General features: G+C 41.4%; 1 protein-coding gene across 3 annotated transcripts in view; it reads right to left on the reverse strand.

Annotated features, from left to right (window-relative positions):
* LOC119160735 (chorion peroxidase) overlaps positions 1-1,344 on the reverse strand; it is a 1,158,638-nt gene extending 1,157,294 nt beyond the window's left edge. For 2 of the 3 annotated variants that reach the window (XM_037412942.2, XM_037412943.2), the window contains exon 1: positions 1,105-1,341. The gene's annotated coding sequence lies outside the window, so the exon portion shown is untranslated. Of the gene's footprint in view, positions 1-1,104 lie in introns of all 3 variants that reach the window. The other variant, XM_075881050.1, reaches the window with a different exon arrangement.
* Between the last annotated feature and the right edge of the window lie 15,083 nt (positions 1,345-16,427).

A 16,427-nucleotide genomic window follows, 5' to 3' on the forward strand; every position in this document is an offset into this window, starting at 1 on the left:
TGCTAAGCTAGGACAAATGCTTTAATAAATCAGTCTGAAACACTGAAAAACTAAGTCTTCAGCTTATGACAACGCACCTCTCACTGTGTCGAAGTCGACTTTTGACAAAAACAGAAGCCATCTATCCAGATGGCGTAGACAATATACGTTTTAGTAAATAAAACCCACACTGATGTTGTTAGCATAACCCAATGGCGTTAAGTGGAAAACCGTGTTTCCTTCGTTTTCATTTCTTTACAGGTGTACGTAATTTGTGAGCTCATACAAGAAAAAATCATGAATGACCAGGAACGTAAGCTGGCTACTTATTGTAAACATGACACGCCAGAACAGATAACATCAAAAACTCGTACACAATTGAGCTGCGTCTTCAGTTGCAGAACGCAATAACGTAATTAGGCGATCAATGTGAATACGTGCGTCAATGCGTGATCTATGCATGCTGGCAGAGAAAGCAGACAAGGGCTGCGCTTGTCATTGCTTGCTTGTCGACTGTAGTTTCTACCGCTCAGCATACTAGAACTACATATGGCACCATGCACATTGCATTCTGAATTGCTAGCCTGGCCTTGGTTCTAGGTGGATACCTCAACCGTGCCGCAAGGAGACAATCTTCTGCGCTAATAACATTGTCTCTTTCAGACTATGGTGTAATGCCTACTGGAAGCACTGCTGTCAAGTGCCCATTTCGCCGCATTTCTTCTTTTTGCAATTTTGTCAAGAGTCCAGAACGCACCCGTAAGGCAACACGCGAACAAAAGCAGCTGCTTACTTAGTGGATGCTTTTAGAGGCGATTATGACGTCTGAGGGTTTGCACTTGTACAATATTATTCTGAATTATTATGACTCCTCCCACTGCGTGTAGTCTGTAGTCAATTTTTCCAAAGCAAACTGAAGCCATGCTGCAGATCTGTGGTAGTTCACCCTTTTGGCACGCAGAAAGCCTGGGTTCAATCATTGCTTGAGCCAAAGGTCTCTAATATGTATTTCATTTGCATACTTTTTGAATTCTTTGCTCATGAAAGCAGTGATTCCTTCTGGGGCTGCGCAAATACCACGAATGAATATTTGTCGTGACAATAGATAAAATACAAAAAGCTTACCTGTGGGATCGTTGTGAGAAGAAGAGCACCTTGTGGACGCCACAAAATGTTAAGCCATTCTGGCCTGTGGAGTATGAACAGTTAATGACTAAATCCAATGTTTGAAAGGAACGTATGATTGTCGAACGCCTGTAAAGCCGACTGCTGAGTAGTGTGAAACTTGCGTCTGGCGAAGTTCACGTGGCGGTAAACGACGTCAAGGAAATGCCACTCTTCTCCTGCACGCTTCTTTCTCCATGTGGGAAAGAAAGATGACTTCCGTTACGCCTTCCATACTCGCTAACCAAATAAGGAAAGTAAAACGACGCCCAAAAGGCGCAGTCTTTCAGATACGCCCTTCGGAACGTCACCCACACGCACGCACGCAAATGATTCCAGGAAAGAAGATGCCTCAGTTGCGAAACTTCGTGTAAAGCCCCGACGTCTACCCCGAAGCTTCTACTTGCAGCATTCTCCCGTTCAGTTTATTTTGCCTTGACCGCGTTTTCTATTTGTGCATAATGAAACAAGGTCCCGCCTTAGACGTTAATGGTCAAGGACTCGCGGGTGCACGTAGCTCTCGAGCAAAGAAAGTTCCTTCCACCGCTCGGCATGGCTCGAAATGGCCCGCCAGGGCTTTTGCAACCTTCTATTTCAATGAATTTGTATCACTGTTGCAGTCGGAGTGGAGAACTTTGATTTTAGAGATGCTCCCCTAAATATTCCCTAAAAAACCTCATTCCGGATTCACCAGTGGATACATGTAAACGGTAATGAATAGAAGAACACATTTTATGTTGACAATAACACGTAGACAACGACGGCTCGCGGAGTAATTTTTGCATGTCCAAATAAATTTTGGTAATTCTGCCACAAATTTATTATCTAATATTGTGCCAAGCGGCTTGTCACTTGTGGGGTCTGAACCTACTACAGTCTATTTGTGCAATATTCATTATGTGACAGTGGTGGTCATCATCTTGGTACTTTGTCTCGGTTATATAGGCCAACGAAACGCTGCAAAGGTATAGGAATGACCACAAAGAAACGTTACGAAAATACCTGTACCTATCTTATGGTGAAGGCCTGAACAAAAAAGTTGACGAAATGGATCTCCCCGTGCTCTTGCCCTATATGTGCTCTTTAGGGCTGGTTCACACTAGTGACAAACATGCCTCGCCGTTTGACGTTATCAGGCAACCGTGCTTGGCTATTTTCTTCGCGCACGTCAGCCATTGTTTGCAGATCGAAGAATGGGCCTAAAACCCATTTTTGCGTTTTTCGCCGTTGGCCGGAGGGTGACGTAGCCAATCAGCTAGGGAGGAGTGACATGGCTGAGCCAAATCGTCTGCTTTCGCCTCTGCGCATTGTCCGCGTCTGCCGCGGGACACTTCGAGCTGCTTGCTTCTTGCTCCTCGGTTTTTAGGCTATGTCATACGTGTTGTACCAGACTACGTTCCAGCTGTGAATAAAGCATTTTAGCCTGTCCGCAATAAAAAAAAGCACAGAGCAACTCAAATTGACTCCTCCCAAAGCTGCTGTTTGGACAAGTGGTGCCAGCTATCCAGGATTAGCAACAGCTAACAAACGTGTAATATATGTCTTTCGAGATTTCGCAATGGTTGTTAAGCCTAAACATTAATTATCCATGTATGGCTCTCAAAAACGGTGCTGAATCGATTTGAGTATGTGTTGTTGAAGCTAAAGAACATAAATCTAAGGCGAATGGAAGCATCAATTCGTAGCTTACGAGCTACAGAGCAAACGATAGTAATTTGATAGATTGGAAGTGGTCGACAACTGCATTCGGAGGGGCAGCCATGTCTGTCAGAGGCTGAAATACTTCGCCGGCGAAGCTTGCTGTCTACTTTGAACAGCTGCCCCGCGGACGGCGGTGGTTGACGGTCTACGGCACGGTGTCGTCACGCCAGGCTTCGCGCTAGCGTAAACCGGCCCTTACACTGTTCGAGGCATTCTTTTCTTCATTTCGAAAACTCACCACCCACATTAATATAAAGCTATTCTTAAAGGGCCCTTTACCACCCCGCGTTCTAAGACGAGGGGTGGTTTTCTCCTCTCTTGTGCACAATCGATGCTTCCTCCGCGCCCCTTAGTACTTGAGAGCACGTGACAACACTAAATTCTTGAGCTGATTAGCAGGTTGAACTTCTCGGCTACACGATGCTACCGCCACTTGCGAAGAGCTGATTGTGCATGATGTCCCTGCGCGACATCTAAACACGGATGAGCGGCTGCACGGAAAAGCAGTGCAGGAGACAAGTCCCATTTGATACTTCGCGTATATAGACTAATTGAGAGCATGCACACTAAGAAGCCATAGGAAATCACAGGACTGCACAAGAAGGACAAGAAATATCAGGAAAGACAATTGCGCTTGTTATTTTTTGTAATTTAGGAGCCTCGCGAGTGGCTCTTCAAGTGCGGTTATGCATCATGACTCATGCGGTTGCAGTATTAAGTGTCCCAGTATGGACACAACTTTTGCAGTAGTTGCATATCTGAGGCCCCTTTCAAGCATCAAAGAAAATTTGATATTTATTGAGTCAGGTATTTATTTGCATATTTATTTATTAAATAAATATATATGGAGTGTTTTTGTGCCTACTGCAAGCGATTTGTGCATCTATTTATCCATCCACCTCGTCTGAGTGCTCTCATGATCACGCTCTTGACTTAGAGTAAGCCAAGAATTCAAAGAGTGAGATAATTTGGGGAATATTAATCGCTCATTATTACATGAATAATGTCACAATACCATCGCGTACGCCATCAAACCTTTCTGCCAGAGGATCGGCATATACCCAGGGTGAGTATGTGCCCCAGGTGATCGATAGTTTACATCTAGCCAGGCATAGAGAGAACAGACATAGGTAAGTTTAACGCGTAAGCGTTAAAAAAAAGCGGACATCGGCAGCGTTGACCCAACAAATGCAAAGATAAATGTGATGGTCCCAGCAGTAATTGAACTCCGGCATTCTGAGTTGCATTGAAGTATTCTACAGAGCAGCCATGCCAGGTTTCGAAAATACTTCTCAAATAGACCCTAATGTTCGTGAAACGTCCATTGTGGTGTCAGTGCTGGCTATCTAGAATTACAAACGTTACTTATATACAGTTATGGTACATTCATTTCGTTACGTTAACGTCAGTTGTAGTTAGGTGTCATCTGAAGTTCATTTATGTATCAGTGTCCAGGGGTACTATCATCGCGAGCACTGGTCCTTATCAGCTTACCGCTTCTGGTGCTGCTATTATCCATGTTGATTGTGCCATTGTCATGCAGTTTTATATACCTTGTTAAATTGGACATATGTCTCATATTTAACAACCACTACAGCCAACTACGCGTAGTATTCATAAACATACCCTACAAGAAATATTTGCCGAAAGAAACAGAAGCGTCTAAACAGAGTTTTTATTTTGCAGTGTTTCGGACTGGAATAGTCTCTCCAAGTTTGTGCGGCGGGCAGTTTTGATAGAGCTTTTGTACAACACCTAACATGTTGAATGTTGAATCGCTAGAATGGTTATATAAATTATACTGCAAGTATTGTATTGTAATGTCTTTCATTGTCTTTCATTCTTTTGTTTAAAACTCACTGTATAGCGAAAGTGATGCATTGCGTGTGGTGCTAGTGTTGTTAGCAACTATTACTGTACTCTTAGTTTTTATTTTGTAAAAACTCTGCCACCTGGGTCATGCTGGGCTGCACTATCGCGAAAAAAATAAAATTAATAAATTTGTGATTATTCGGCGTATGTCTGAGTGTGTTGGTACGTATTTTCAGCGCCACTTTGTAGCGTTTCGCTCAACTAATAAAGACAACACACTCTTCTTTCATATGCATGCTTCGCATAACATCATTTCAAAGTACGTGTGATACGCTGATATTTATTCATTTATTTATTTGTTTGTTTACATTTTCTTATACTGCAGCTGAAAATTGGCTATAGAAAGAGTGGAATCAAAAAATGTTTTAAAGACACATTACATGATCATAGTTGGTCACAACAATGCAATAGCAGTAAAAAAAATCCTCTAAATTCACGTATTCCCGGCTAAAGCAACAAACCACTGAATTATTTTAGAATAACGCTGTCCAAATACAAGTATGAACAGGATTAGTTTGTAACTTTGAGGTCCTGTTTTCTTTGTCTAAGAAACAAAAGGAGCCCTTATACGTAGAATTATTTTTTTCAGTCATAGCGAGGTCTGGCGGACTTCGTGCCTTCCGGAAATATGCAACGGAATTTCGCTCAGAAGCCAGCTCGTAATGAGATCATCAGGCCAGAAGTCAAAAATTGGGCTTCACAGCACTGCCGCTCCTAGCCCATATGTCGTCGAGCTTCGGACGCTTCTTTCGAAGGTCACAAGTTTGCTCCCTGGCGGTGGTAAGTTTTCTTTTCGTCCTTTTCATTTATTCACACTTAAACAATAAAAACTTCTGAAAACATACTTGGCATCAATAAATATCTGTTTTCATTTATTGTACCTAAAAACACTTACAGCATGATGTTATTTGACAAGTCTGGAAATGAAACGTGGCAACAAGATGAGCTCAGGCAGTAGAAATGGCGACGTTTCTGGAGTGGCATAAGATGAATGTTTGACAGGGAAGAAGCGGAGTTGTACGACACGCGCTACGGAATCAATAGTAATCACTTCACGAAATAAAATATAAGATTGACATATAATTGGGAGGTACTGATTTAAAACCTGTCGAGGGACGAACTAAAAATAAGTCAACGGAGGTTAGAAGAATTTCGCCAAACAGTGAGTCTTAAATTGATACAATTTCTAAAGCGCCAGTAACAAAGAAGACAACTAATCATGAAAAAATTCTCATAAACGATATACATGAAGGATCAAAAAGTCTCTTGGAATATATTTACAGAGATAATTGGCATAAATATTCTAACGAGGGTAAAAGACACGTGTGACATACAACGCGAACAGGCATCAATGATAGGCAAAACACTACGTTGTGAAAGTGTGCTGTAGAAAATCCTACGCATGTGGCAAAGGGACAAATGTTCCTTTGTTCAATGATAAGATCGAAGAGGGCATGCTTTATAAATATAATTAATTCTAAAGTGCAAAGCCTGAAAGTGATGTGTATAACTGATATATGAAGTGCTGCTTCTGAAATAAAAATTAGTTGCGAGTGTAGCGAGTGTCGTGTTTTCTTGTCCTCTTCGTCCCCGTGAATTTGCGCTACTACACCATATTGTTAAATGATGTCTCACCAACTAGCCCAGCTTTCAACCCTACTAACTTGCCGTAATAAGAAGTGGTTGCGCAAAACCAACGCGGACAAGGAAGCGAACGAGGACGGGTGCCGACTCGTGACTGATTTTATTGACTTCATTTTCTTTCAATAAAATCCAGTGTTAAGTCTACACCTGTTCTAGTTCACTTATTTTCCGCGTTTCCATCACGCACCATATTGTTCAAATACGTAGGACCTACTCGCCCAGCAACATGAATTATTCCCAAGAAAAGCTCTAACTTTAGGAATAACTAGATTAAATTGTTTTGGAAATCTTGTATTATTCTTATTTATGAGGCTGCTCAGCTGTTGACCAGAATGTCCCGGGTTTGATCCAACCATCGGTTGTCGCAAATTCGATAGAAGTGAAAATTCTCAAGGCCTGTGCACTTAAGGGTCACGTTAAGGAACCCCAAGTAGTCGAAATTTCCGGAGCCCTCCACTTCGGGAGCCCTGACAAGTAGCTGACATTTCTGAAACAGAAATTGCGTAGCACCTCATCGACCGTAAAATTACCTGCATATAAAGCTCTCGTAAAATCAAAATTACAATATGCGAATCAAACCGGGAGCCCACAATAAAACTACTAAATCAACAAAAAAGAAAGAGTTAAAAATTTAGTTTTCAGGTTTATATACACCACATGTGTTTGTGAAGTTGGCGAACTGTTTGCGAATGGCCAAGAGTAAAAAAAAAACAGCTAGCTCATCGCAGTTTGTCAGGTGGCAAGAAATTTTTATATCAGCGAAAACACTGTCACTACAACTACAAAACGGAGTCCCACGTGTGGCCTGGTTTTACAAACTACAAAAAACAATTAAACGGCCGTTTAGTAACCATAAAATACATCAATATTTCCTGTTCTAACATGGTATATCAATATGGGATAAATAATAAAATATTACAATAAAACATTCGTTCAGCTTTCAAATAAACTTTTGCCTGCCGAGGTGTTATAGTTGTTATGCCACTCGACTACTGACGTGAAGGTCGCAGGACAGAAGGCTGACCATGGCAGCTGTATTTCCAATGGAGCTGAAATGCTTGAGGCCCGCGCACTAAAACTTAGTTGCACGTTATATAACCCTCCGGTGATCGAAATATGCGGAGCATTCCGCCATTGAGTCTTTCATATGAATACCGTGGTTTTGAGACGTTAAACTCGCCAGTATAATATATTTCAAATAACGTTTAATTTGACTTCTAAGATTATTATTATACTGTGTAGCAATGAGGGCAGTTGATTTTTGAGTGAGATTTTTATTTGATGCAGAGTAATGCTTTTGAGATAACCTGTTATCCACGCGTACTATGATATGCTTTTCTATGAAGTCTGTTGCAATGCATAGAGTTGCGCGCGAAAAAATGAATAATAAAATATATTAGTGTGAAATCGTGTTTCAAGTAACATACAGTCATGGTCACAAAGCGTAGACATAAAGCGAAGGGAGAAAATGTGCAAGTTTTGTTAGTACCTTTGAGATCAGAAGAAATTCGGTAGAAAAGTCCCAATTTCGTTGCTAGGCGGCGTTGTGCTAGGGTTTTCCAGTAAAGGTTGTCTTTATTGGAAGGCTGATTTTATAGTTGTAATTACCAGAGACAAACCTGGCTGTGCAATTCTGGATACGCTGAAGTCTATTGACAGCACAGATGGTATCTGGATGCTATGCTGCGCAAACGTACTCAACTTTTGGGCGAACACTCGTATTCTAAAGGTTGTTCTTTGGGGCTCCTGGGGGATTTGTGAAAATCGCGTCGTATGAGGTTAAGCACCCAGGAAGATTTCAAGGTTACATGTTCAATATGCCTAGTACTGGACAGATTTTCTGAAAAATCAACCGCTAAGTATTTTTGATGCTGTACCCGTTCAACTAATATATCGTCAAATAATATTCCTATATTACAGGCCAATGTTTGCGGATAAAATATATAAACTGACATTTAGCACTATTTGAAGACATACACCATGTGGAACACCAAGTTTGAGTTATATTTAAATTGGCTCTTAGGCTAATTACATCGTGGTTGTTTAGTATGTTCCTATTATTACACAGTCATCTGCAAGTAATCTCACATTGCATTGAATACCCGGGACAATATCATTGATATTTATAAAAATAACGAAGGTCCCAAAACATATCCTTGCAGGACGCCTCAAGTAACGGTTAATCAAGTTGACCTAATACCACCAGTCATAACATGCTGTGTTCTTTTGGAAAGCTAATTTTTGATTCAGTCGACTATGACAGGATGAATACAGAGTGATGATAATTTATACAATAAAAAATATGAGGGACTGTATCGTAGGCCTTTCTGAAATAAAAAATTGAATCTACTTAAAATCTATATGGAGCTACAGGGGATCAACTACGGGGGATCAACTGCTACCATAGTGCTTCATAAAGAAAACAACAAAATACCAATCAAGAAGGGTGTAAGGCAGGGGGACACAATCTCCCCAATGCTACTTACCGCGTGCTTAAAGGAGGTTTTCAGAAGCCTAGAATGGGAACAGTTAGGGATAAGAGTTAATGGAGAGTACCTTAGTAACCTGCGCTTCGCCGATGACATTGCATTGCTGAGTAACTCAAGGGACGAATTGCAACTAATGATTATGGAGTTAGACAAGGAGAGCAGAAAGGTGGGTCTTAAAATGAATTTGCAGAAAACGAAAGTAATGTACAACAACCTCTGAAAAGAGCAGCGCTTCGAGATAGGTTATAGTGCACTTCAGGTTGTAAAAGACTATGTCTACTTAGGGCAGGTAATAACTGCGGAGCCGAACCACGAGATTGAAGTGACTAGAAGAATAAAAATGGGGTGGGGCACATTTGGCAAGCACACTCAAATAATGACAGGTAGATTGCCACTATCCCTGAAGAGGAAGGTATATAACAGCTGTATCTTGCCCGTACTTAGCTACGGAGCAGAAACCTGGAGACTTACAAAGAAGGTTCAGCTTAAGTTGAGGACGACGCAGCGAGCAATGGAAAGAAAAATGGTAGGTGTAACCTTAAGAGACAAGAAGAGAGCAGAGTGGATTAGGGAACAAACGGGGGTTAAGGATATCATAGCTGAAATCAAGAATAAGAAATGGACATGGGCCGGGCATGTAGCGCGTAGACAGGATAACTGCTGGTCGTTAAGGGTAACTGACTGGATTCCCAGAGAAGGCAAGCGGGTTAGGGGGAGACAGAAGGTTAGGTGGGCAGATGAAATTAAGAAGTTTGCGGGTATAAATTGGCAGCAGCAGGCACAGGACCGGGTTAACTGGCGGAACATGGGAGAGGCCTTTGTCCTGCAGTGGACGTAGTCAGGCTGATGTTGATGATGATGATGATAATGAAAATCTATAATCATAGGAGTAAAAAAAATATTATGACAAAACTCAACCAACTGCGTTGTGGAGGACAAGCTAGGCCTCCACAACGTGTAATATATGCCAAGTTCAGCATGTGAAATGAAACCATTGTTTTGGAGGCGTTTACGCAGCACTATAAATAAAATGTTCTAACGTTTTACAACAGGAGAAGTTAGCGAAATCGGTCTATAGTTCTAAACAGAATGCTTGAGACCACTTTTAAAAATGCAAACAACTCCTGCAGCTTTACATTGTGTTGGTACAGAACAATTGTTTAGATATTCATTAAACAAGACTACTAAAGAATTAGCAATTTTCTAAAAGCATGATTTGATTAACTAAGTTGGTATGCCATCAGAACCTCCAGCTGAATTGTTTTTCAGGATATTTAAGAGCTTAAGAACGCCTATGTATGTGACAGTAACCATAGGCATATTTTCGCAGGGAAAATTTGGCTATACAGGAAGTTGAGAACATGAATTTTACATAGGAGTTCAAAGAGCAAGCCTTCTCGTAATCATAAAACGCAGATTATCTATTGACTAAAACATTTGGTACCTTTTTACTGTTCACCTTAATAAACTTTCAGAATTCTGTAGGTTTATGTTTGAGACCTAAATCTAGCGAATAAATATATGTATCCTTTTTTTAAATTTATTTGGATGTTTTAGTTTGTAGCCTATGTCACGCATTTCTCCATACACGCTATCTTTGCGATTTTTTATATATGCAGCATAGAGGTAGTGTTTCCTGCTAATTAAATATCGGATTTCCTTGTTTACCCTTGGTTTGTCATTGCAGCGTCGACTTGTTAAGAGTTTTAAAGGGATGTATTCCTCAATAAAATTCAACAGTTTATCAAGAAAAGCAGGCCACAATTCATCAATGTCGAGTGGCTCAGTGACTTCTCAAAATTTAGGGCAAAAGCAACAAAGTTCGTGAGATATTGACGCATAGTCACTTTGCTCCTAAAAATGAATTTTTCGAGGTAGCTTGTGGGCTGATCTTAGTGATGTCTTGCTGAAAGTGCTAACAACGCAGCCGTCGTCACGAATACCCGGTATGACAACCAGATCGTGGAGCAACGACTCAAACATAGCAAAAATGAAATACAGCATGCTGGCAGAAGATTTACATTGTGTCGTGCACTCAGATAAAAATTGAGTCAGAGAATTTGTCATGACAAGCTATGAGAAGGAAGAAGATAGTGAACTCGAGTCGGATAACTCAAGTCAATCATTATACCAGGCCGCCGGAGGCATACTCAAGTATCCTCTATAATTGAAGTCCCAGTTATTGCTATCTAAAAATTGTGATAACTTGTTGAATGTTCTCGGTTAGTCGAGCTAGGAGATCGGTAAAACGGACCAAGTGCAAAGCATTTCTTTTTGATAAGTCAGACCTTGCACCAAACGTATTCTGAATGACGAAAAGTAGCAGACAGTTGATCACTTTGAAGAGGTTTATTATAGAGAAAAAAAACCACCGCCACCCTTTGTGTCGCTATCAGATCAGTATACGTCGAAACCAGGAGGAAAGCCTTCAAAGTTAGTAATTGAGTCATGTAACCAACATTCATTTCCAATTACTATAAAAGGTTGCGTAGTAAACAACAAAGTATCAAATTCAACCACTTTATTTTTGAGGCGGCGGCTGTTTACCCGCAGTGCAGCGGCTGCATTTTTTATGAAGGCGAAAATACTGTAGGCCCGTGTGCGCAGATTTGGGTACACTTTAAAGAGCCGCAGGTGGTCGACATTTCCGGAGCCCTCCACTACGGCATCTCTTATATACATATGGTGGTTCTGGGACGTTAAGTCTTATATATCAATCAATCAATTAGTTTACCAGCAGTGTATTTAGAGATAGATTGCGAGGAGGGACAAATATAGAATTTGCGCTTGCGGCTTTTTTGATTAGCTAATTTCTTTCTACGTAGCACTCTCTTGAGTTCTGCCCTCAATCTTCTGCACTGTAACAAGCAAAATTTTTATTTCTCTTATTAAGTTTATCTAAGTGTAACTTGAAAGAAATTTCAGACCTTTAGCATATTCAGTCAACTGAATATGCTCAAGTTATTAAATGCGTAGTCATAAAACGCTCGCGAATTACATAGTACTTAATCTTTACCATAAATATGAAATACATAATTTGTTACTTAACTGTAAATCTAGAAAATAAGATGATAAATGGTTGGTTCCTTTCTTCACAGTACTTTTAGATTCTGGGCGCACATTCAATTTTTTGTGTTGTGGCAGTCTGATGAAGCTCTTTTTCAAAACACACGATTGCATTTTTTTTCGAATTCGCGCTAGCTCTCATTTCAAGAAGGCCCAATACTATCGCCTTGGTTCTGCGAGACTTGTTGCTGTTATCTTCGAGAGACGTCCTGACTTCAACGAGTTTTTGTCGGTTTTCAAATTAGCTTTCTTTGACTGTAAGAAAGTCGCTTTGAAGAGCAGCAACGGTACTCTGCAGTTCCTGATGCAAACAGCAAAATCAGACTGCTGGTTCCTTACTTCTTGCTCCGCAACAAAACGCGTCTGACCCTGCTCTAACCTGCGAACAATTTTTTAAATGACTTTCAGACTCCCACTTTCGCTTTTGCTTCTTGTAGCCGAGCCAGGGCCAGGTTTTAGTTCTACGTCTCCGGAGAACAGTTAGAGCAATACTTCAAATACGCGAGAGTGAACCGCACGCAAACACATGCAGATTTTCAAACATCTAAATAGACAGTCGGGACATGGCACCGCTATTGAACAACGAGTTGAACATCATTAACAAGATTTCGGTAACTAACATCTGCGAAAAGGGCAGGCGAGCTGAGGTCGGCAGCGATGCCACGCCGCAGCAGCAGTCCGTCGAAATGAGGCTTTAGTAGAACCTTTGCCCCTGCTGTATCAGTCGACGCATGTGGTTGCCAGGACAGATGCTTGAAAGGATCTGACGTTGGCACTGCCTGTCGTTTATCAGAGGAAACGACGTGTGCATTGGATCACATGCATCTGTTCGTAACGTAGAATGTGAATGCGCTCGCAGCCTCCGCTCACATTGAAGAAACCAGGCAACAGATTCAGCAGGATTCCGATAAGAACCTCTTTTATGGGCTTAGTCAGGCGACAATTGAATTTACTGCTTGAAAATGGCTGAGCACAATTTTCGTAAACTCAACGAATCAAAGAGAGCAGGGAGCACTTTTTGAGTGCGTGTTTGCTAAAGAACTTGTGCAGGTGTGATGCGCATGATTTAGGCGTGATGCGCTTTTTTAGGCGTGATGCGCAATTTCAGGCATGATGCACATGTAATTGAGTCGTGGCTGAAGTTTCAAGCATCACGTGACCAACAGTAAGCGAGAGGTACCTTCAGGTCAGCGTGATGGTAAGGCTGCGTGCCGTAGTCCAGTCATGTGCAAGCGGGATCGAACATGGTACGCGTATGCAACGAATATCACACGCTTAAAATGTCGCAGCCAACAGGCTAAACATTTGCCATCATGAATATACAAATCATAATATAGAAGCCGCGATATGCGGCACCATCTGCCAGAAGGGCAAGCGTGCACACTCGCATGCCCAGGTGCATGCGCATGCGCATATACCTTTCTCCCTGCGCCTCTTGAGATAATTGCCAAGCTTCTTCACGGACGGCTGTCGAAAATTCTGCGTTTGAAAGGCTGCTCTCGGACATATCAACGCGATAGAGTGAGAGAGCACGTGGCGCAGAAATTCCGCCGTCGGTGACGGCACCATTGGTTGTGAGCGAAGAAGAGTCCATGAGCAAAAAATCGAGAGTGAAGCAAATAAAACAAAGAATAAAATTTTCGGTCCCACTGAGGATCGTAGCAGGACCACTCGCTGATTGATATGTGGGGTTTAACGTCCCGAAACCACCATATGAATATTAGAGACGCCGTAGTGCAGGGCTCTGGAAATGTAGACCACCCAGGGTTCTTTGACGTGCGCCCAAATCTGAGCACACGGGCCTACAACGTTTTCGCCTCCATCGAATATGCAGCCACCGCAGCCGGCATTCGGTCGTGCGACCTGCGGGTCAGCAGCCGAGTAACTTGGCCACTAGACCATCACGGCGGGACGTATCACTCATGTGGCAAGTAGATGGCCTATCACAAAGCTACGATGTTGCTTGAATACGCTTCGGGTAAAAGACTACATAAATGCCATGTAGTGAAAGGAGTCTCCTTGACGCATTTTGTTCGACTGTTGTAATAACAAAAGCGAGCCCATTCGGCGATTTAGCGTTTGGGAGGCCATCAAAGTACGTCAAAAAAGGCCGGGATAGTGCAGCCATTGCCGCTAAAAACACAAAAGAACTTTTAAACAGCTCTCAAAATGGACAACTAAGTCAATCTCGTTTAAAAGATATCATGCCTTTCCAGAGGCGTTGATCAAGCAAACAGGAAACACTAGATAATGTATTGCCATCTGTGAGGCATTGTGACACTGTTTATGGCCCCCGAAATGGCCAGCGCGTGGCGTGTGTTTTGGAGGCCATGAGAGACTTGCTTTCGATGAAAAACCTGTATATACCATTCACCTGTTTATACCATGGCGCTCTGCTTTAACAATGTCTCTCCGATGGCACACACACACACACACACACACACACACGCGCGCGCGCGCGCGCGCGCGCGTGTGTGTGTGTGTGCATTAGTGAGACATTGTGAAAGCAGAGCGCCATTATAGCGAAGAAAGTGGCCACATACTATCATGTCGTGTGTATAAAAGTGCTGTTAAATAGATTGAAAACTTGCACATTTATTTCTTTTCTCATTTATTTATTTATTCATTTTCAATACTGTCGGCCCTATCGAGTAGTTACAGGGTGGGGCAGTTTACAATATACAAAAAATAAATACAAACAGTGTAAGAATTTACAAACAGCATAGCACAAACAGAACAATGCGAATAAAAAAAACAGGTATACACAGCTCGAACACAAATTTATACAATACAACGGGCCTGCAGTTATACGTAAAATTTCGATGTTATACACCCATTGACTGAAGTTTTTTGTCAAAGCTTTCTAGCAAAATCACAGCATCAAATATTTGCGGACATGCATTATTTCGCTATGGCGTTCAACTGTTGAAGGCGAAGTTTAAGGGTCTCCCAATTTTTTGGTTGTGAATTCTTCAGAGGGTTGTGACGATGCTTAGTCATTGCAGCGCAGTTTTCCTGTTGTGTTCACTTCTACAGACACTCTTGACGTTCAATTCCAGGGCGCAAGAACACCAATTGTGATTTTGTCGTGTTCTGTGAGAAAATCTACTATGCTCTGATGGTTCGGGAGCACCATTTCCGCACAGGTGCTGCGTATACTGAGACCCCTAAACTGCCATTCATTGACAATTGAAACATAGGTATGAACGTTTGTCGTGTTTTCCCTGTACTCAATGGCAGCAGACTATGAATAATTCATTTATTTTTTTTAAACCCTGAGGGTACAATGTACTATATAGACAAGTGGGCCGAAAATATAGTTGAACAACAAATAAAATACAGCAATATGTCAACGCATTACTATGAAGAAAATGTAATGGTAAATTTTTGTATGCAAAGAGTACACTTTATTAAATTACAACAGAAGTCAAACCAGAAAGAATATATTAAACCGCCAATAACACACCGGTTAGTACAATTCACGATTGCAAATTTATTAGTGCATTCTTGAAACGAGTGGGGTATGTGATGGTTACTAATGATGCAGGTAGGTTATTCTAATTTATACAGGTCTTACGAAGACATGATTGCGAACATGATAAAGTGTTATGACGAGATACGCTGACCTTTTGCACGTGATCATGGCGAGCTTAATGGTACAGTGCTCGTTAAATCCGAAGGAAGCGAAGGAAAGCAATGTGGGGGTAAATTTTATAAAATAATGAAACGCATGATTCCTTTCTGCGAATAGAGAGTAATGGAATAAATATAGAGTGCGCTATTCATAATTGAAACCCAAGCACTTCGATGATAAGTACTTAGAATGAAATGAGCAGCGCGATTTTGTGTCGATTTAATTTTGTTCATTAATGTGGCTTGAAGAGGATCCCAGATAAATGAGGCGTATTCCAGTTGGGAGCAGACGTAGGTTATATATAGTAGTCGTTTTAATTGAACAGATGCAGGAGAAAAATTTCTTTTCAAACATCCTAATGAGTGGATAGCTTTTGAAGTTATCTATTGTATGTGCTACTTCCAAGAGAGGTCGTCTGTAATATGAATGCCTAGACGTGAACAGATTGAAGGTGTCAGTTATTTAGTGGGTAGCCAGGCCAGATTGTGTTAGAACGAAAAAGTCGCATTAACTTAAATTTATTAATGTTGAGTTTCATGAACTGTGGGAGGCAACATTTAAATATGTTGTTCAAGTCGGAATAAAGGGTTGCTACGTCAGAGGCATCATTATCTTGCGATATACACTGAAGTTATCCGCGAATAAACAAATTTTTGAAGGAATGTAGGCGGGTATACTAATAATATATATTAAAAAATAAAAAGCACCTTAGACGGGTCTTTGAAGAACACCTGATTCGACAGTCAACAGTTTGTTGTTTCCTTGTTAGATGTGTGATGAGAAAGGTGCCCTGTTGGCACATTTCATTTAGTGGAGGGTGACAGCCTGCTTGTGTAGCAATAACTCGCACACACCCTTTTTCGCACTCATTTTACTAA

This window comes from Rhipicephalus microplus, chromosome X (assembly GCF_043290135.1).
Source record: "Rhipicephalus microplus isolate Deutch F79 chromosome X, USDA_Rmic, whole genome shotgun sequence".
NCBI lineage: Eukaryota > Metazoa > Arthropoda > Arachnida > Ixodida > Ixodidae > Rhipicephalus > Rhipicephalus microplus.